The sequence below is a fragment of the Chelmon rostratus genome, chromosome 6 (genome assembly GCF_017976325.1).
Source record: "Chelmon rostratus isolate fCheRos1 chromosome 6, fCheRos1.pri, whole genome shotgun sequence".
Taxonomy (NCBI): Eukaryota; Metazoa; Chordata; class Actinopteri; order Chaetodontiformes; family Chaetodontidae; genus Chelmon; species Chelmon rostratus.
In genome coordinates this window covers 22,171,452-22,193,051 of record NC_055663.1, presented here as the reverse complement: position 1 = coordinate 22,193,051, position 21,600 = coordinate 22,171,452, and the positions used below count along the sequence as shown (strand labels likewise).

The following is a 21,600-nucleotide window of genomic DNA, read 5'->3' as shown; positions in this document are numbered from 1 at the left end:
TACTGCAAAGAATTCTGTAGAATTACCCAGACTACACACAAATTGCACATAGTGGACTAATGATGAATGACTAATGATATTGCACAGAAATAAATATATGTATATGTCACAGTAGAGTACTATTATGCTAATGATCTATTTTCTGTCAGCCAAACAACTGATTACTCAACTCTCAAAAGGCAGCAACCATTAGTTTAGATTCACTGCAATCAACTGTTTGACAAACAGAGATTTGTGATATTTTCTAAGCTGTTTAAAAGCCACAAACTGTTTATAATCACAAATGATGAGCTGGTGTTTACTGCAAGCATCCACGCAGGTATTTCTCGTTTGCTTTTTCCGAAAAAATGCAAACCACAAAGCTACTTAGACACGAGAGAGGCACGATGCAACGCACGCGATGTAAACAAGAGTGGTCTGGGTACAGTGGAGGGAATTAACGATGATGTGTGCATCCCCACCCCCCGCCAGCTGTCTGTCCTGCCCAGACAGTGGCCCTGTGCCTGGTGCCACGGCCCCGACGGCGTGCCAGCTGATCCTTGGGCGCAGGAGTCAGCCTGACCCCAACCAACCCCCTTTCCCCTTTTAACCAGCATTAAAGTCATTATTCCGGATAGAGAGCCTTATTATACTATATGACCACAGCTGGCCTCACGCACACACACACACACACAGGCGGAGAGAAGCGGAGCCAGCGTAGTAAAGCTGCAAGAAACTGAAGAAGAAAGAGATGAGACATCTTGTCGCCCACTCGTCTCTTTCCAAATATAGCATCTTTCCCCGTCCCACTCAGCCTCTTGTTTTTGTTATGGTGCCGTTTTGCCTCATCAAAGATGTGGACATGAGAAGCGCTGCTGGTCGGGAGCCTCACTCGGTAGAGACATTTGTTTGGCTTTTCGAGGAGTGATGTTTTGATGCCGTCTGCAAACGTTGGACGGAAGCAGAGGAGGATGATTACGCGGGCCGGAGACGCCGGGCTGGCCGGTGACAGTGTTTAGAGGCATTGGTCAGGGTGTCTGGGGAAACTGCGGCGCAGGTCACCGGGTCCAGAGGGCTCTCAGGAGTGCGCTAACTTAGCGATAAATTACAAGGAGCAGAATGTTAGAATGTCTGAATGAAACAGCTTCCTTGCGGCATTACCAAATACTGCTGGAATGAGAGCTGGACTGATGATTTCCCATTTACAGTGGACAGGGATGTCTGCTATTCCAGAGCCAGATTTCATAATAACTCCATCAGCTCTGCTTGATGACCTTACATTCTTTCCTGAAGACCAACACTGGGCCGGCCAGGCCCGCCAGACAAAACAAGACATGAAACGGATAAGGCCAGATGAAACTATTCCACTCATTTGGCCGAAAACCCTCCGTTCGCTACTTCTGCCACCGTATCTGAGAGCGTAGGTGCACTGAAATTGGTTTAAATATGGATTAAATTAGAGGAAAAGTCTTGCTGCCTGAGCTGGCAGCAGTTTCTGTTTAAACTGGATGTGCACAGAGCAATCACTGAATTACTTCTTCTTTGAGGCGAGACCTGAAGCTTTGGATGGACGTTGATGATACTGCTGTCACTGGAAACACTAAGTCACACTGATTCCAGGAGGAAGTGTGTGATTTGATTTGACTCTTAGAAGGAAAGAGTGCAATTTTTTTTAAACAAATTATGTCACACTGGCCCAAAGGATTAAAGGACCAATTGTCCAACATTTTGGGGAATTACACTTATTGGCTTTCTTGCCAAGAGTTCAATCAATCATGCATAATCATGCAAAAATGCATATCTTTCCATTAAAGCAGCCGGCAGCCAGTCAGGTTAGCTTAGTGTAAATAGTGGAAACACAGTGAGACAGCTAGCCTACCAACACCTCTGCAGCAGTGGACTATTTCTTGGCCAGGAAACAGTCTGGCACTATTTCCAGTAGCTTCCTGGAGTCTCAGACATATTTCCCAAAATGTTGAAAAAGTGTGGTTCATATGGTGACTCATTCACTATCACTCTTTTGTTGTCGTCCACACTCAATTTCCTGCTTCAGTGCTGCCATCCTGTGTGATTTCAGCATCTCAGGTATGCCAATAATGACAGAGGGAAGCGTGTTGGCCGCCGGTTTTACCTTGTTTGTAGCCCTCACATTCCCTGCGTTGTAACCTTTATCTGATCGTCCCCGCACAAACAGGAAGGTATTTAATCACAGAATCAGTAACTACTTTCATATTAGCTGTTGGGGGGGTGAGGGGTGGGGGGGACTGAGGGAGTGAGGGAGTGAGAGATGCACAGCTGCCTGGGTACAATCGCCCTCACAGTACCTTGTCACTGTCATTTGAGAAGGCCAATTGCCTCTTGTCATCAGGGTAAAAGCGAGTAGTGGGGAAAGACACACATGCTAGCCCCCCTGCACGCACACACGTAAAAATAGAGGGCTAGTGAGCGAGCTGCTGCTGTGAAAGTGGCTAATGTGGTACTCATACCAGAGCTTTAACATCAGCATCAACAGCACAGTCATTAGTTTTGATTCATAGCACTGCCTCAGTCGGGATTTAAACAGATTAGAGAGCATGAATAAGACAATTCAGGCTTGGGTTTAGCCAGAGACACAGGCTCTATGTGACACTGGGGTTTTTACAAGGGGTGCTGGTGTGCAAAGCTCATGTACATGTACGTACTTGCAAGCGCAGACTTCTGCACATGCTCACCCACAAGCCCAGTCATACATACACATACCCTTAAGCCAGCACACACTCAAACATATGTACAGTGCTGAACCACACGCCTCCTCCTCCACCTGTTGTTCCCCCTGCGGCGACGTTGAAGCCCTTGAGCCTTCCAGCCTACAGCTGTTGGGTTTGGGGCGACAGACGCACACAGCCCACTCCCCCCCCCGCCTTTTCCTCTTCATGCCTGCTGCAAACCAGGCTGGGTAGTATTTTTAGCTTGTAGTAAACAGAGAGCCCGGCTTTCATCAAACACAACCCCCTGCCCTTCTCTCGTTCTCTCTGGTTTCCCCTGCTCCTCCATCTCGCACGATCTCCTCCGTCACTGTCACTGCCCCCTCGGAGGAAGCAGTCACGACGGATCACAGTGCTCATTTAGATGACTGTTGATCCAGCAGAGGGGAGGAAATGTTGCCCCGTTCAGGAAACGTCTGCAGGTAGCTGAATCTTTTCAAGTGCTCTGCTGAGTTAACTCTTTCTATTTTTAACAACCACACTGGCACACTGCGCCCACTGTCAGCGAGTGGAAGACATAAAGAGACGTGCTCTGCTGCTGCCACTGTTGCTACAAGACAAGCTGGAAATGTACTGCATGTGTGCCATGAGTTATACCTCTCTCCCCCCCAGCTGAGGCTATTTTGGGTTCAGCAAACAGAGAAAAAAATAGGTTTGTGGGTAAACGCGAGGAAAAGAGTAAGAGGGGAATTAAACTTCCACATGTATGGCGGAGCGTTCATCACTTACTGTGGAAAAAAAAAAAAAAAGACGACTCGGTTAATTTGATGTTGTGCAATTTTCTCCCGGGTGCGCACATGCGATGAGAAGGGAGGGAAAGCCACCCAAGTTGGCCAATGGTGACTGAATGCCACTCCTCTTCACAGATTGTGGTTTATAATAGAGGGAATAGCTCAGTGTCACACATCACGCCACTTGAGGTCACATTATCATGCCGCCCCAGGCAACATGAGTCAGACGGAACCGGCAGCGCGGGGCCGATGTATTCCACTGTGATCTTTGCTGGATCAGACGCATCTCACAATGCTTTTGTTGAGTCTGCACTGCTTTTCTGCAAACAAAACTCGCCCGAAATCAGTTTTGTTATCAGTCCTCCGCACCAAATGTTTGCCAAGATCTACTGCTCAAAAATGTAATAAATAAAGGCCCACAATCACGGCGCAATGTAATCTTCAAAGACTGTATTAAATATGTGTGTTATGTTTTGTCAAGGGGAAACTTAAAGGCACATTACAAAATAAAAGACCCTAACCTCCTCGCAAAACCAGACAGAGGACACAACTTCAAAGGTGAGTGCCTATAATATATAAAAAAAATGATCAAATCTCTGGCAACAGGTCAATAATAGCCTTTTCCCACAGGGTTGGGACACCCACACTGTGCCATGCCATGAGCAACCACTAACAGACTTCGTGACGCACGCACAGCATGAGTGATGTTTACTTCCTTGACGTGTTCGAGGTATGCCGGTTCAAACAAAATGCCATTTTCAATGATTTCTCATCCAAACTCCTCAGTGTCTGTGTGTGTGTGTGTGTGTGTGTGTGTGTGTGTATATATATATACATATATGTGTGTGTGTGTGTGTGTGTCAGGAAATATGATTAATTTTCTGTAGCTGCTTCCCAGTAAAAGCCTCCATGTGATTTGCTGATTACAGCTTTTAATGGGAAACGGGAGCAGCAGGGAGTGAATGCCTTGACTTAGCAATAAAAGACAGCAAAGTAGAGCCTTGACACGGCTGTAGAACGCCATTCAATTCAGACTGATGGAAATGTATTTACTGAAATGCTTTGGGATCAACTTGGAACACCACAACAATGGGTGGAGCCAGATCAACAGGCCGGTGAACCCTGTTTTAGGGGGTCACCAAATTGGATAAAGTGTTCTATCACGTGTGTATATGTTTTTTTTGTTATACATGTTTGTTATGCATAGTTGTAAGTATATATAAAATATGCAGATGAGAAGGTCTGTTTTCTTGCATCCTGTAAATCCACTATTGCCCGGCTGATTAGTTGCAGCCTTCAAACCAGAGATATTAAAGAAATCACAACCTTGGTTCAAATTGTACAGGAAAATCTCTGACAGGTGACTAATCTCTGTAACTTCATGGTGAATATTATCATACAACCCATTCGTCACTCCCATCATACATGCTTGTGAAATTGTGAGCAGATCAAAGGGTTAAAAGTCACAAGAGGGAAATCAAGTGAACACATCTGGAGGACAATACCAGCCACATAATGGCCTATTAGTGTAAGTCTGAGTAGGCCAGTTACGTTTTGTCACTTCCAGGCATGAGTAGGCACGGGTCCACTGGCCTCTACTTCCTCAAAATACGCCCTGAGCCAGGAGGTGGTTAATGAGACTCGCCGCCCCCAAACGTGTATGTGGGTGAATTCATGTGACTGAAAAGTACATAGCTGTGTGTGTGTGGAGGCTCCTGATTCCTGAAACTCACAACTCTTTCCGCTCACGCTGACACACATGCACACACACACATGTGCTGTCACAGACATATACAAGGCCTTGTCTGGTGACACAGCACTAATGGCAGCGAGGGTGTATTGTGAAAACAGAGAGCTGTATGCTTTGCTGGTTCTGAACAAGGCCGGAGGGTCTGAGCTCTGATCCTGATTAACCTCTCTGCAGCCAACCCCTAACATCCGGACCACTCCTGCCAGCACGCTGCTGAATCATCAACCAAGTACCTGGGAGGATGCGGCGAGAACAGTGGTGGTCGCGGACGTGCACACAAAAGACAAGGGCACTTTCAGCCACTCTCCGAGTAAATAAAAGTATGAATCAGGATGGTAAACACAGACAAAGAACTAAATCACACGACAGTCTGCATTTACATTCAGGGAGTTTAGCTAAAATTTGAAACCAATGGTCTGTCAACATTGCAAGATACCTATAATCACGTAACGCTCCTGAGTCCTCAACATTTACATCTCTCATGCTCTTTAATTAAAGAAAAAAAAAAAAACGGGGCTTGATTTTCGACAGGAGCTTGGTGACGTACAAGGAGCGGAGAACAAAAGAGGGAGGACGGCGCTAAGCTTTAAGTCCGCGAGGAGCTCAGCTGCATAGCTGCTGATTCAGGCAGGGATGCGTCATTCTAATTAGTAGGAAGTAATCTCCTCCTTTTAACACCAGGGCCTCTCTTTCATTTGCATCTTAATTTGAAGGAATTACACTGGCTTTGACCCGGGGGACTTGTTCCTTGTGCTGATTGTGACAGTAGAACTAGAAGCGTGCTAACAGCAAAGGGGTAAAAGCAAAACTGCCATGACAAAAATCATGTTACTGCAAGATCACATATTACAGCATAGTGCTCCTTTAATCAGTCATTTATTATGCAAAAAATCTCAGTGTGTTAGCAGCAGTTGTATTACAGTATTTGGAAAATAAACTGCACAAATAAAATCTTAGGATGGAGGCGGAAGAGATTTTTTTATGAAATCAAGATGCAAGAGTATGAATTTAGAGGGAAAATGTGCAAAAATCTGAAATTGATGTCCTCGCTTAGAAGAAGTCGGACCAAGCAGGAATTAATGTGTAGACCAGTCTAATACATGGAAAATAGAAGTGGCTGTAATATTTTTACACTTCGTCTGCCCAGTGAGGTCAGACATGAAACCACAGCTATTAGCAAAAGAAACAGGGCTATGATGCAAATAAAAACACCCTCTGGACCAATGGCTTCCTTTAGCTAATTGGTTGACCTCCAATGATGGGAAGGATGTCTATCCGGCTGCCTGTCTAGAAATATTTATAGGTCAAGAAACAAACCAACATTGTCCAAACAATTTTTTTTTTCCTTTTTGGAAAATAAAATAGATTCAAACAAACACTGTAAACAGCTGAGGTGCCGGTGGGAGCCCGAGTGCAAATAAACACCTCAGGAAGGAAGACGGAGTGAGGGCTCTTCCGGAACAAATCCTTGTCCAAACAGAAAGTCAGACAAGGGTTTGTTTGTCTCACTGGCCTCTTGACCTGGGCTTTGTGGTGGCAAACTCTGAGATTTGTTGTGGAGTTAGTCAGTTAGCTCAGCAGCTAGCAGACCAGCAGTGATGGAGTGATAGTTGGTGACGTTGCTTTAACCCTGCTACCGGTTGCGATTACATCTGAGGACCATGTTTATGATCGCTCTATCCACTATCCTCGACAATATCTTCCCCTGCATGCAACGCTGCAACAGGAGCTAAAGCAGTAGCTGCACATCTGTTACACAAGTGCAAGCTGGAGAAATTCATGCTGAATGCAGCACTTTCCCTAACACGATAACGCTGAAGGAGAAGTAGCTCAGGCCTGTGATAAGAAGAAAACAGTTCGCTTTGAGTCATCACTGAAGGTATGTCACTTATTCAAAGCATGGAGATAATTCTGGCACGTGGAGAGTATCTTTTGTTGCTGTCAGTCTCGGTATTTAATTGTCAAGGTCAAAGTCATTTTTAGCATACAAAGGGGGAGAATCTTCTCAGGGGAGGTACAGATATGTCACAGCACTGTGAACATTTTTAGCTTTTCATAACCAAAATATTAGTCAAAAGATTACAAAAAATCAGGAAATTGTTACGCATTCAGCAGTCATACAGTTTGTCAAGGGAAAATGGAGGAAAGGACAATGTGAATTTCACATTAGATACTGCTAATGCTCTGAGTGACAGATTCAGGGACAGCTTCATCCAAATGGCGCAAAGATAAAGTGACTATTGTCACAGATGTGGAGGAATATGGACTGTTTTCACCAGGCTGAGGGGATGTGCTGACTTTATGTGTGTGTTAAGAGGCCTAGTATCAGATTTAGGCCTGGTCCCTCTGGGCTATACAGGCCGGTGTTGGATCACCACTCTGCTGAGAGTTGAGGGGGGAGGGAGGGACACTCAGAGGGACTGCAGCAGGACTGTGATTTTTTTTTTAATTTCTGCTTCCTTCTCACCTCTGTATTTAGATGAACTTCTTTTTCTCTTTACCAAAAGGTTCTCTGTCTCTCTTTTTTTTTTTTTGTCTTTCTTTAAGGTAATAAACTGTCCTCATCTCCTATATTTTGGCTTTTGGCTCACCAGTCTCATTGTTTCTGGTCTAGTTCAGTTTTGTATAGCTGGTTGAAAACAGTTCTATGTAATCATCACTATGTACAATAACAAAAACCAGCTCCCCATTTGGGCGCATTTAATTACACACACAGCTCTAAAGTTTATTAAGTCATAAACTGCAGAAAATCTCCACCATACCAAGTAATGTATTTCTATTATGAGTCCCTGAAATATCCCTTTGACAGTGCAGTAAAATTACTTCAACCTGTTTAGAATATAAATGAACTTTTGCCAAGCTTTTTGTAGAAATGAGCATCAGATAGAAGACAGGATTAAGCAAATTACAGCACAAGAATCAACACAAATGATACTTGGCTGCAGAAAATCCATAAAACGTTGAAAAAGTTGATTTGCTTCCAGAACAGGTTGCAATGACCTCAGATTTTATCGTTTGTTTGGAGAAAATAAGAATTTTGAAACTCATTGGTACACTTAAAGTCTCTCTGTCTCCACATCACCTCACCGCCCAGCTCAGGACGCCATCGTGAGGCTTTCCGGCTGGCCTGCGGCGAGGTTATGGTTCTGGCTATTGAAACGCATGCAGACAGACACACAGGTGGTGTTTCACTTTCACTCTGGGGTGAAAGTGATTGACTGACTGAATGTGACTGGGCTGCCTCTGTCCTCGCACATCTGGAGCGGGCTGACAGGAAGGAGGGTGGGGGGGAGTCTGCGGAGCGGTGAATGGCAGAGACCGACGAGGACAGAGTGTGTGTGTCTGTGTGTAAAGGGTGGCATGATATGTGTGTTGTGGTTTTGAGGGTGCCTGGTGTGTGAAGGGTGAAGACAGAAAAACCACTATAAAGAATGTTTTCCATGATATATTTTTTTTGGAAGATTATAACTTGCTGCTTTGAAAACATAAAAGTTCAAGACTCATGGCAGGTTGTCAAACACCGACGCCGCCTTGTCCCGTTCTGATCTCGTACAAGATGCACAGGTAGCCTTTGGCATCTGTGCGCTACGTGCAGAGCCTTCCTGCCAGAAAACCTTTCTAGCACATGGTTAACATTGTGAAACTGTCACAGTTGTAAAGCGCTCAGTTTGGTTAAGATTAGGAACCAAAACTACTTGGTTAGGTTCAAGAAAAGATAGCTTAAGAATAGCCTCTCTGACTCGGGGTTACCATTGTGAAACGGTTGCAGTTGGGTTCAGTTTGGGCACCAAAACTACTTGGTTAGGTACAGGAAAAGATTGTTGACTTGGTTTCACAGAGGTCTCAAACCCCTTCTGGGTCAAAGTTGTGTGTGTGAGCCACCACTCTACCCCAACCTCCACCCCTCTGAGGACTTTTTATCTCTTATGCTACGTCACCTTGCTCTGGGTGTCAAACATTGCCATGGATGGATTTAAAGCCAGAGGCTTGAGGGGAGCTTCTGCATTTGTATGAGACAGCATGACAAAATGTCCTTTGATGATGGTATTTGATGACATAGGAATGAGACCAAGGCCAAAAGTTTGTGCAAAAATGCTTAAAGTGCTTAAAGAAGAATAGAACATAAGATTAAATAAAACTTTATGATTCCACAGTGGGGAAATGCAGTTGTTACAGACAGCAAGAATAAAAAGGACAAGTAGAAAAAGAACAAACAGACAATAAAAAGGATATAAAATACAAATATTTATGTATATGTATGAATATGCACTTATTTATTGTTTATTTGTTTTATGCTGTTGCATATTTTCTAATCCTTCCATTCATGTTTTATGTTTTTCTATAACTTTTGCACTATGATCCTGGAGGTATGAAATTTCCTGCCACCCAACACTTGCATATGAATGGACTCATAGTAAAAATCGACTTGGTTTAGGTATGACTGATTGTGCTGCTGATAATAATCTATTGAATAAATCGTGGACATTTCACTTCCACTTCTTCAGCAGCACCGTTTCTGTTATTTCAATCATGTCACAGAGCTGAAAAACAATGAGGGAAAGTGAGAGAGGGAGAGAATCAACAGAGTAAATAGCGAGGAGAGAGAGAAAGGAAAGAAGAGTGAGAGACATCAGAGGAAACAGATGAAGAAGCAGATAGAAGAGAGAGAAGTTGGAGAGTGTGAAGCAGAGAGAAACAGCGAGGCAGATGTTCCAGCGCTGCTGCCGCTGCTGCTCTGCCCTGTGAGTGGCAGCGAGGCGTGCAGCTGCAGCGCTCGATGACGAATCATTTCCCAGATTGAGATCCATTTAGAGAACGGGCAGGAAATTTCCACTTCAACTTCAACGGGATCGATCCTTTGTAGCAGTCATACACACCTCAGAGGTACTATACGCATGCATGAATATATACAAACGCACTTTTGATCACCATAGAACTGCACAGAAGTACCAAAACATCATGAAAGAGAAGGAAAACAAACACGACGAGGAAATGAACAAGACCTATCTGGAGACTCCTTTTTAGTGCGTGTTGAATAAACACATAAAAGTAATTAATGTAATAGAGGAGCGAGCCAGGCCCTTGAACTTTATTTTTCCTGTGCTGCCTGGTGAGCAGTGTGCCGGTGAGCAGCAGGCGCTCATCATGTGTGTGTGTTGGAGTGCGCTTCACAGAGGGCTGCTGCTTCGTTTGGCAAGGGAGGGGTCCCCTTCACACAGCTGTGCAAATCTTCCTGAGGATCATCGTGTGTGCACGTTCGTTTAGGCACCGGCACCTGTACAAAATCTCATTGTCTCATCTCGGAGGCCCCATGAAGAACTCGACACCGGGTCCGGCTCAACAGCGGGCTAGCAGCGCCACATCATCCAAAAGCAACAGCGGGGCTGGGGGGGGGGGGGCTCCGGCGCTCCTGTGGCACGTGCCGGCCTCTCCCTGAGCTCATGATCCGAGATGGAGTTACGGGGTGTAGGGGAGGAACGGCTGCTTGCTGCCCCCTGAGCCCCCCTTGGCTCTCCAGGCTCAACACTCACGGGCTACCCCTGGCCCCATCAAAGGCTCCACTGGGTGGAGAGGGGAGCATGGCTGCGCCTCCGGCTCATTGTTGTTCTCTTGCAGTAGCTGCTGGGAACATTAGTGTGTGTGTGAGAGGCCCCATGTTAAAGGTGGGAGAAGAGGAGTGATAAGGAAAAGTGGAAGAACACCAGACTGTGAGCTGATGATATACAGAGAGGTTAATTAGGAAATTAAATTAAAAATTGTCCTTGTCTAAATGGACAATAATGACACTCTGCCATTGAGCAGAAAGGTTAACATATAAATGAATGGCTGCATCCTCTAATGGCTCCTGTAGTTAAATCATCCTGGTTTGAAAAGTAGCTGCAAAGAGGGTGCACAATCCATCTTGTGATTCCCGTTTTTCATCTTTTCTTTTACCGAACTGAATAATGAGACAAGGCAGTTACATGAGCCCCCTCCAAAGTAATCAGACTGCTCAATTTCATACCTAGGCAAGTGCAAATGATACACTTGCAAGTGTTTCAAAATTTATATTAAGCTAAACATTTACAGATCCCACACAAAAATGACTCGAGTCTGAAGAATGCGTTGTTTTTCAGCCTAATAGGAATCTCATCTTGGCTCAGCTCGCTGTTTTTCACACAATCTCACGGCTTCCAGTACAAGACATCGTAGGAGGGATGAGCTCAGAGACGAGCCGAGAAGATGATGATTTACTGAAACCGGTATTTGGGGGAAGGTTCGAACGACTGCACGGAGAAGCTACATGGGAATGTTCTATTTCAGTGTCAGCCCCATTCTGGGAATAGAAACAACTCTAGTCATAACAACAGCACGCTCACAAGATGGCTGATAAGATGCCGATTAGATGAGCTCAGTCTGGGGAATGTGTGCGTGTGTGTTTATGAGTTAGAGAGGGAAGGAGGGAGAGAGAAACAAATAGGTAGAAGAGAGAAAGCAGAAAAAAGCTGCAGAGAATGAGAGAAGTAAACAAAAGTAAGCTGATTATAATACATGTGACGGTGAGAGACTGAAGTGACTGAAGCTTGGTCACAGGAGGGGGATGTGTGATGTGCATCTGACGTCAGAGCCCCGTTACTGCTTGGTGTGAGCTTCCTGTTGGAGTGATTTCCACACTATGGGGGGAGGCGGGGTGAAGCCTAATTTGCCGCTTGTTTGTGTGCAACGTGGAAGCTCCTGCTCAAACACATCGAAGGTCACTGCAGAGACAACAAACACTATGACTAAAAACAAAAAGATAAAAAGGAAATACGTGAAACCTGTTTTATTTCTCCCTCTCTATGTGCCCCGTCTCCTTCCTCTCTCCTCCTTTGCTGGAAATTTAACAATGTTCCTCTTATTGTGAGCCACTCATCTGTTTTATGCAGCACTCGGGTATAAATCAGACGCCTGAAATGCCCTCAAAAGTCTGGGAACCCTTCCTCCCCCATAACTGGCCCAGTGAGCTGGAGATGAGGTGATTTAATATCAGAGGGTGCTTTGTCTTAGCATGCTCTGCCTCTGCCGCTAAAAGCTAATGCTAAGTGCAGCCTGCTGCTGGAAGAAGGTGGAAAGGAAGAGAAGGGAGGGAAGAAAAACAGAAAAGTGTTACGGAAAGTTATGATCAGGCCCATAAACCCACTTTACAAATTGTCATTTCACTATTAACTCTTTTTCTATATTGCAAATGCATCGTCTAGTAAACTGTGCGTAAACATGAGGACTTTGGCTACATTTTCATAGAGGGGCATCAATGAGGCATCCACAGGTGCATGACATTAAGGACATAACAAGGGGGTAAAACTCTGCTCTGCGAGTTAGGTCAGTGTTTATAGATGATGTGAAGTCACCACATCATCGGACGCTATAAACTTACAGAATGGAGGGAATGATGTGGCCTAATGGAGTGACCACCCACCTGACATCACGCTGTATTGTCACACGCTGGCACATGACAAGCCCGCTTCTGCTGAATCCGTGTCATCGACACACAAACTTGGCGCTCGCCAGCGGCCGTGCCCTCGCGCCTCATGCCAAGGAGGTGTTCGAGCACTCAAGGCCACAAAAGAGCCGAGAGAGAGGCCTTAATCAGGCCCATTTACACCTGCCAACCGGGGGAGGGATGTGCCACGTCGTTTGTGCCAAGAAACAGACTTGTATGTTTCTAAAGAAGAGCATGAAAGTCTACAGGCTGCAAAGTTTGCTTTTCCCATGTTCCTTAATGACAAGATGACCTGCTGATTGGAGAGGCTATCCACTAAATGAATTATTGCTGCTATGAGGGATGCTATCAAAAATAGCAACCGGCTGCTAAAAAAGACGGGAAACAATATATCATTGTTTTGAATTTTCATCTAATTTCACTCAGTTTAGTTTTGAGTCGAGAGACGTGGAAGAGGAAGGGATGGTGATCAAAGCCAAGATGTTACAGTTTTGTGGAATTTGCCACAAGACATTTCATTAATCTTAAAGGTTCAACCCCTCAACAGACACTGTCATGTCTTCTGTTGAGGTTTGTGAAACAAGACAAGGCGACGACTTTCGCCTGATCACCTGCTGAGTGTTCTGGAAAATATCCCGCATTTATAGAAACAACATCATTATCATCTCATGTCGAGAAATTGCTCAAACAGGCATATACTGTAGGTACACAAACAACACACACAAAGCTCGCTCCCCCTCCAACATATCAGGCCTTGCGGGAATACAATAGAAGTCCTAATTCGGCTCATTCTCTTCCAATTATGCAACATCTCTCGGACCACCATCTCAGCTCTTTTGTCTCATTGCCCCGTTACCCCTCCATCATGCACAATTATGATAAAGACATTACCAGCAACCATAACATAGTTTGAGGAGTGACACATGTGTAGGAGCATTGTCCCCCTGCTACCTCGAAAGCTAGCCTGTGGTGAACTGGGGAAGAGTGCTGCTCATTTATAGTGGGGGGCCGTCTTCTACTGCTGCATTTTCATGCTTTCAGTTCTCATTAAAACCACAAAAAGAGAACTGCAAGGGCCCCTCTGAGCTCGGGCCTTGGAAATTTCGCTACGCTAAACCACCATAATATGCGCCTCGGTCCCACAAACATACTCAAGGGGGGCTCTTTGGTTGCCGTGTAATAAGTCCTGGCGTGCTAGCCTTGTAATTGGCCATAATTAAAAGGAGGCAGAAGGAGACGAGGATCTTCCTCTCAGCTTTAGCTGCCAGGCGGCAGGAAGTAGTAAAGACACGCTGTCTCTTCCTTTACTAGGTGCCACTCCGTCTTTCTCTTTGAGCCTCTTTTCTCCCTTTCTTCTTGTCACTCAGCATCTTTGTGAGGTGTATCTTTCAGGTCTGTGTTTGGAACCGCCACAGAGTGGAGGGGGGGGGGGGGCGAGCTTGAGTGTGCAAAGTCTATCCCTCTTTATCCTTAAAACCCCTGCTGTCCTCACTGTACAATATGTGTGTGTGCGTGTATGTGTGTGTGTGTGTGTGTGTGTGTGCACGAGTCTTTACCATCTTTGCTTCCGTTCAGTCTGTAATTATTCAGTCTGCAGATGCTCCCTGTGTGTTTGTTGTCGTCTGTTTCCCGCTCGCAACCTCGTCAATATCATGTCTGTGCAACTTTCCTGACACCACACTGCATCTCTACAGCCTGTCTTCACTCAGCAGGCCCATTACACTTAAAGAGACGGGGAAGTTTGCTTGTTTCCACGCTACTTGTCAACCTGGCGTCGGGACCCCCTCTCGGATAACGCTCTCTGAACACAGCGTTCCATTTAATTATTGAAGTTTCTTGAAAGTAAATCCAAGATGGGGCATTTACAAATGGGTTACCTTTTCAACTTTAGACTCTGACTTTGCCGTGCACTTCAGTTTATGTTGTCATCTCCAAGCAATTCAGCTGCAACACTGAAGTTTTTGATGAATAAGAATGTTCATAAATGGCTCTGACCCCCGTTTTTCGGTAGATTTTCCGAAGCAATAACAAAAACTTGAAAAGCTGGGCCTCGGAGCTGCACAAATTAAAATAACTGCTTCCATCACCGCTTGTCGAGATGTCACTTTTTAATGTATGAAACTCAGTATTAAAGTTATAAATCTTTACACTTTTACTCACCGATTAATTTTAACGCGTTTGTGAGGAGAGAATGACAAAGTGGGTGGAAAATTACTCCAGAAACAGATCCAGAAATGTTCGGACATTCGTCATTATAGAACAAAAAACTTCATTTATAATACAAACCCGACGCTGGCCTTTCTTTCCTCTGTACACATTTCTAATTTATGGCCATTATATTACTCACAAAGCGATCATTTGTAATTTATAAAGCCGTCACTGCTGTCTGTTCCAGGCGTTGCGTTGGTACCTCCGCCTCAGCTAGCATCTGCCTCAGCACACTACTGACAGAAGGGAGAGTGCTGACGGGGCAGCGCTGAGCTTTTGTTACCTGAGCGTCACTCACCGTAACCCAAAACAAGACAGCTGCTTGACTTAGCGTCGAGCTGAAAGGAAACACCGAACGAGGCAGGGATGGAGAGGGAGGGAGGGGGGAAGGGAGGAGTGGTGGGTGGGGGAGGAGGGAGGACAAGTTCATTTGCGTGCCAAGTTCATACGCGTGATGCTGAATGTTGGAGGCCTTGTCTGGAACAAACACGGTGTTGAAGGAAAGGTTTATTTAGAGATAGGGTGGAGAGAAATGTAAATGTTGCCCTGTTGATAGGTATAGTCAATGACATGGAGTACATTCAAAACCACAAACTAACGAGACTATAGCTCTCAGTTATATCCAAACAATACAATCTCTCCTACTTTATTAGACCCTATGTAACCCTTGTTCCACTGACACAGAAGTATTAACTCAGCTTTAACTGCTTCTCATTTCTTCCAGCTCTATAGGCAGTATAGGTCTGAACTCGGCTGAACTTTGCAGACTTCAGCTTCTCCTTTCTGCTGATCTTCTGTTGTCAAAAGATGAAAAAACGACAGGAGGTCAGGCAGGGCCCGGTGGCGGCCATATTTCCTGGGGCTCCGCCTGTGGTCTTCACAGCCAAAAACACACACGGACAGACAGTGGGAGGATTCTGCCCTGACCTTTCACCCCAGCTGGGCTCCCTCTGGGTCAACAGAGGCCATGTTGCCATCTCTGCAGAGGCCAGCACCTGGATCGCTGGACCCATCCACAAGGGAAAGGGTGTGTGTGTGTGTGTGTGTGCATAGGCTCGGGGTCTCTGGGGAAATGAATCAGCCACTTAGTTCAGCCACCCGCCCCCTCACTTACAGAGCTCGCTTCAGCAAGACCCAAAGGTCAACTCTCACCCTTTCTCGCATTTCTCTGTCTCTTTTTGCCATTTCTCACCTCCCCCACCTCTCTCATCAGAGGTGAACAAGGAGCTATTTCAGAGTGATGTGAGAAACAGAGGTGGGTGCTGTGTTTGTGTGTGTGTGTGTGTGTGTGTGTGTGTGTGCATGTTAGTATGGACGTATATATGCATGTGAGAAACAGAGTGTGAGACATTTGCCACATCAAAACACAATGTCACCTCCCACGTCTGTCCTCCCAGCTAGGCTTAAATTTAAATAACACCAACACGGAGTAGCAGACATGGTTAATTTCAGAGGAAATTCATATTTTAATTTATTCCTTGGCTTGCATTCAAGTTGAAATAACAGATGAGACTTTATGCGATATTCCGTGCCTTTGTTGGTGGGTGCAAAAAGGCCAAAAGCAGTCAGCTGTAATTGCACGTCTGAGTGAAAGCTATAATTAAGTATTTTACATCTTATGAAGGTGTGGAGGGGAGCGAGTCTGTAACAGACAATCAAAAAGCCCATAAGATCTCAGTCTAAGAAGAAAAACCATTTCCTAATCTGCTTAAGAGCCTCGCAAGCCGGTTGAAAAAAGGCGTGCAGGTAGCATATATGCACCTGGATCATGTGGATTTACGCTGGAGATGGCAAATTGCTAACTTCACAAGGAATGCTTTGTCAAAATTATGGCTCTGAGCTATTATGGTAAAATATGCTGAGCAGCATGATACCCATTCACAACCACTCTTTTATCAAGGCACATACCTCCTTACCCTCAAAATGCCTTCCCCTTTGAAAGCTTGGTACAGTATATACTGTAAAGTCTAGAACCATGTAAAATGAGCAGGTATCAATGTGTGTGTGTGTGTGTGTGTGTGCGCGCAATCATTTCTATTAGTGCATTTAGCCCGTGAGTTTTTTTTTTCAGTGCTCGCGTGTGCTGCTGTCTGAGCAGAGGAGGGTGTTTTTGTGCAAGCTGTGCCCAAAGCGTACCAGTTGGGGCTATCTCTTACCTCGTCACCCTATACAGGAGCAATGTGTGCCAAAGGCAAGAGAGAGGAGTCAGATTTGTGCACTGTATGACACTCATGCCCTCGTATCCCCCTCCAGCTGCAAAACGCCCACTGACGGAAAGTCGGCATCTGCCCAACATGTCTCCACCGGGCATATCAACACGGGCCGCCACACCTGCACGTACACAACCACAGAGACGCACACACACAGGCAATATGCACAAAGAGAAACTGGAGGCACACACCCACACTGACACACCTCAGGGCAGAGAGGAGGGAGAGGATACTGTTATGGTTGAGACAGACACAGAGAAGCTGATTTGTGTGTGAGAGTGCATGGTGCAGTTTTGGCTGACATCTGGCTGTAAGAGAATCTGTGGCTACTTAGATGCCCGGGGGCCTGGGGCTGTTGACAGCCACCCCTCCTCAATCGTGCCTCCTCCACCCTGATGGCAAGGACTGATAGCGACGGGGCAACGTAGCCTTTCCACCAACTGTGCCTGAACACTGTTCTCACACACAAAAACACACAAATACTGCACGTCCTTATCGAATAATTCAGTCCAAAATACAGTCACAACATCTTCAAACTGATAAAAAATGGAGCCACTGAGATAAGATAAGCTCAGCTGTTGCTCCAAACCGCAGCTATACTTTCCCAAACAACTGAGAATATCTTGCAGCGCTTCAGGAGAATTCCACCTGCCTCAAGAAATCTGCAGCGTTTCCGTATCCGCTGTTCTGTCTTTAGGGCGTTAGCATGATGTAGAATGTGACATCGTCCCATTAAATAACCTGGGTGCAACGCACAGCAGAATATAGTGGAAGTAAAGCGTAACTTTTACACTCAAACCAGTCTGGAAGTTTAACAAGGCAATAAATCCTTAAAAACTTTATGTCCACATTTGTCACAAAGTTTGAACAATCAGAAATAGTCTAGTTTGTTTGTAGTTTGTTTTAATTTAGTGAGACCAGAGCTGAAACAAGCTGATCTTAATGACAGTTAAGGAAATCACAGTAACACTTTATATTCAGGTACACACCTTGCTCTGCATGACCGTATTCGACAAATACTTGGCCATTAACAAAGAGTTATACTGCTTGTTCATAGTAATTAAGGAAGTTGTTGTACATGAAATACAATTCTAACCCTCACCCTTCACGACCCTAATATGACTAATATGACTAATAATAATGACTAATAATGAGCCAATGTGCTAAAAATATGCATGCTAGCAAGCAACTAGTTAATGGTGAATATGTGAACCTTTATTTAAAGTCTGACCAAAACACTTTATCTGCTGGGTAGATGTTTGCCTTTAACACATGAAAACTGGCTGACTAAATAAACTTTTCAGTGTTTTCTCGGGACATAAGGGCGTGAAATTAAGTTGACATTAAAAAGTGTAAAAAAGAAATCTCTGTCATTGACATTTGTAATAAGAAAATCAAAATCCTACAAATGCACTACATTATCAACACCCAGTGTACCCACTGACCCTGTATACGCCACACCCATAACCCCAATGGCTGCAGAAAATAAAGTAAAGCAATGACTTTAAACTGGTCAGATACAGTAGATTGATTTATCAAGCTAGATATGTTTTACAGTGCACACATCCAGAGGGAAGGGGGAGTCACATTCACAACACTCCATCACACTGCAGAGGGCCAGAACTGGAGATATCATTGTGTGGCTCTGCGGCGTCCAGTTTCCAACCCCTTCCATTGCCTCAGAGCAGCAGGCCGGTGCAACTGGATCTGTCAGCCGGGTCCATCAGATAGCCGCCATGGCTGTGTCTGCCTCTGTCTACCTGTCAAAGCTGTGTGGCTGTCATCCAGCCAGTCAGGCAGCCATTGCCTGGCCACCGCCCCTGCCTTATCAGGATAATGAGCTGCATTTAGGTCCATTATGAGCTGACCCCGAGGACTTTCTCTGCTGCTAAGCGGGGGCCTTGTGCCAGTGATGGACAGCGGGAATGCGATACCGGGCCGGGTTGTGCTGCAAGAGCAGGACTGCGGGGGGATAGGAAAGAAGAAAGAGAGCATGTGGTGGTCGGCTGCCTCGGGACAGTTATAATGTAAGATAGGACGGGGAGGTCTGCAGTAAGTTTACACCATTTCACACATATTACAATACTTACTTCGGACAAACAGCCTCTTCAAGCATCTACACAGAGGATTGAGAGAAACTGTCCAGCTGGCTGCTATGTGTCTACAGGAATTGCTATTAATGATGCAACAAGACTCAGAATCTGGAGCTCCTGTAGCAGTCCCTAGAGGGTGCAACGTTCACTGCATTCAGAAGCACAGAGTTTTGGATGAAAGAAACAACACACTAAAAATGTTGCCGATCTGGCTATTAGATTATTAAATAAATATACAATTTGGGGTTTAATAGTGGCACTAGATGAAAGGTCAGGGGGTCATCCAAAACCAACAAAATCCACCCTCTGAGGATTCTAAACACCCACAGCAAAGCTCATGAAAACACAGCCATTGTCACCACTTTTTCAGCAGTCTTGTCTTGGCCTGTCAAGTCCAAGCCACTCCAGGTCCATGTGATGCCAGCAGCACCGCAGCAGCAGCAGCAGCAGCAGCAGCAAGCCACATGTCAACACAGGTAGACACCACTGGAAGACACCACTGTACTATTTTCCAGTTGCAATGCTGGTTTGTCACTCACTCTGTCACATTCCCGCTACTGTACTGTACCTCCATTTCTTGTCTTGTCAGGTAACTGTTTTGTGGTCTTGTAGCCGTCACAACGGATGAGGAGGGGCAGGAAATTTCCAGATCTCTACAACCCACAATTCTTGTAAAATAGTTTAAAAGGCGTTGCCTAGTCAGCCATAGCTAGAGAGACTGTCTCTTTGGGTGAGCTACATGGACACCTGACTGACCAGCTGAACAACCTCACCATTTGTGAGGGTCCCCTCTGTCTTGGTCTCCTGAAAACAGTTTCCTACTTTTTGTTAAAATTATTAGTCCAATAATCAATCAATAGAAAATTAAGCAGTGACTATTTTAATAATCAGCTCATCATTTAAGGATTTTCTGTTTTTAATGCAAGACGAGATGGGTCATAATTGAATTAATAAGAAAAACGAATTAACATTGACAATACGTTGATGACAAAATGAATAAACAAAGGATGAAATGTAATAAATAAATAAAAAATGAAAAATAATTATCTTTAATTGCAATTAAATCTATATTATTTTAATTAGTTAATATAATTTTTACGTATTAATCAATGGTTGTAATTGTTCTGATGTAATATCTTTATCTTTCATATCTATATATAAATACAAAGAAAAATATATTTTTTGAGATTTTGATTCGTTTTATGTGAAATACAGTAAAAACTCTTTGACATGCTGAGTTGACTAAACAATAACGTTAGTTTTGATTAAAATCTGTGCAATTAATTAGAAGGTACATATATACACCACAACCCTTGCACAAAAAGGTAGACAGGTCTACATACTGTAAACACACACACACACACACACACAACACAAATACCCATTCATGCACAGAAATACTGAGATGACAAACCGCACAGTCTTTTAATTTTGCTTCCCGCTAGCTCTCTTGTTTCGTATATCTCCCTCTCTCTCTGTCTTTGTTATTCAGCAGAGTTACAATCTATTGATTGTGAGCTCCTAACAAGCTCCTCTTTGTTTTTTGCACCCACAAATTGCTTTGAGGACAGACCGCAGTTAAAAAAAAAAAAAAAAAAACACCAGAGAGAGCGGGAAAATCTACAAAGCTTTGCCCGAAGTGACGCACGCTCATTACCATCATCACACGGGATAATTAGGACAAGGGGGTAAAAATAATGCCGTCAATCAAAACAAAGACTGGGAAGACGAGTCAGCAGAACGAAGCCCATGGGAACTGTGAGTCAGGGGCAGCAGCAAGCACGTTTCAAAAACGGGTAGGAGTGACAGTCTGAGTGCACACACACACACACACACACACACACACATACAAAGAAACCTGAAAGACACACATACTATATTGCAATGACCAAATAACACAATTGAACACACCTGTGCCCATTCCCCAAGCACGCATGCACAAGCATGTACTGCTCACAGTGCACACACACACACACACACGTGTTTACAGCAGCCCAAAAATCACTACCACATAAAGGCACTCTAAATACAGCAACAAGCCATATTTTCCATGTTCTGGTCTATTTAGCTTGATGTGATTCATCCAGACGTCTCTCTGCAAACTTCTCCAGTTTTATTGACATTGCCTCAGTTTACCATTCAACAAACAAGGATGGTGAAAGTTCACCGAAAATAGGCCTGAAGCCGCGTTGGGTCTGTTGTGACCTCACGACTAATTCAATTCAGCAGTGACATTGGATATTTCTCAAGATGGGGACCGTTGTGCCAGAACAGCTCTGCAGAAATCCTGTGCAGAGATTAATGATTTATTGGCCATCAAATGCTTAATGGCTTGCAGTGTTTGTCAGAGCAACCTTATCTGCTATGACTGCAGCACGCTCGGTTGATTGCGTTGCATGAGTCTGACAAAATACCCATAGGCTCCC

At 44.7% G+C, this 21,600-nt stretch overlaps 1 protein-coding gene across 1 annotated transcript in view; it reads right to left on the bottom strand.

Moving 5' to 3' along the window:
• The window catches only part of kcnq1.2 (potassium voltage-gated channel, KQT-like subfamily, member 1.2), a 159,718-nt gene that overhangs the window by 14,150 nt on the left and 123,968 nt on the right, over positions 1-21,600 (bottom strand). The gene's annotated exons all lie outside the window — the stretch shown is intronic.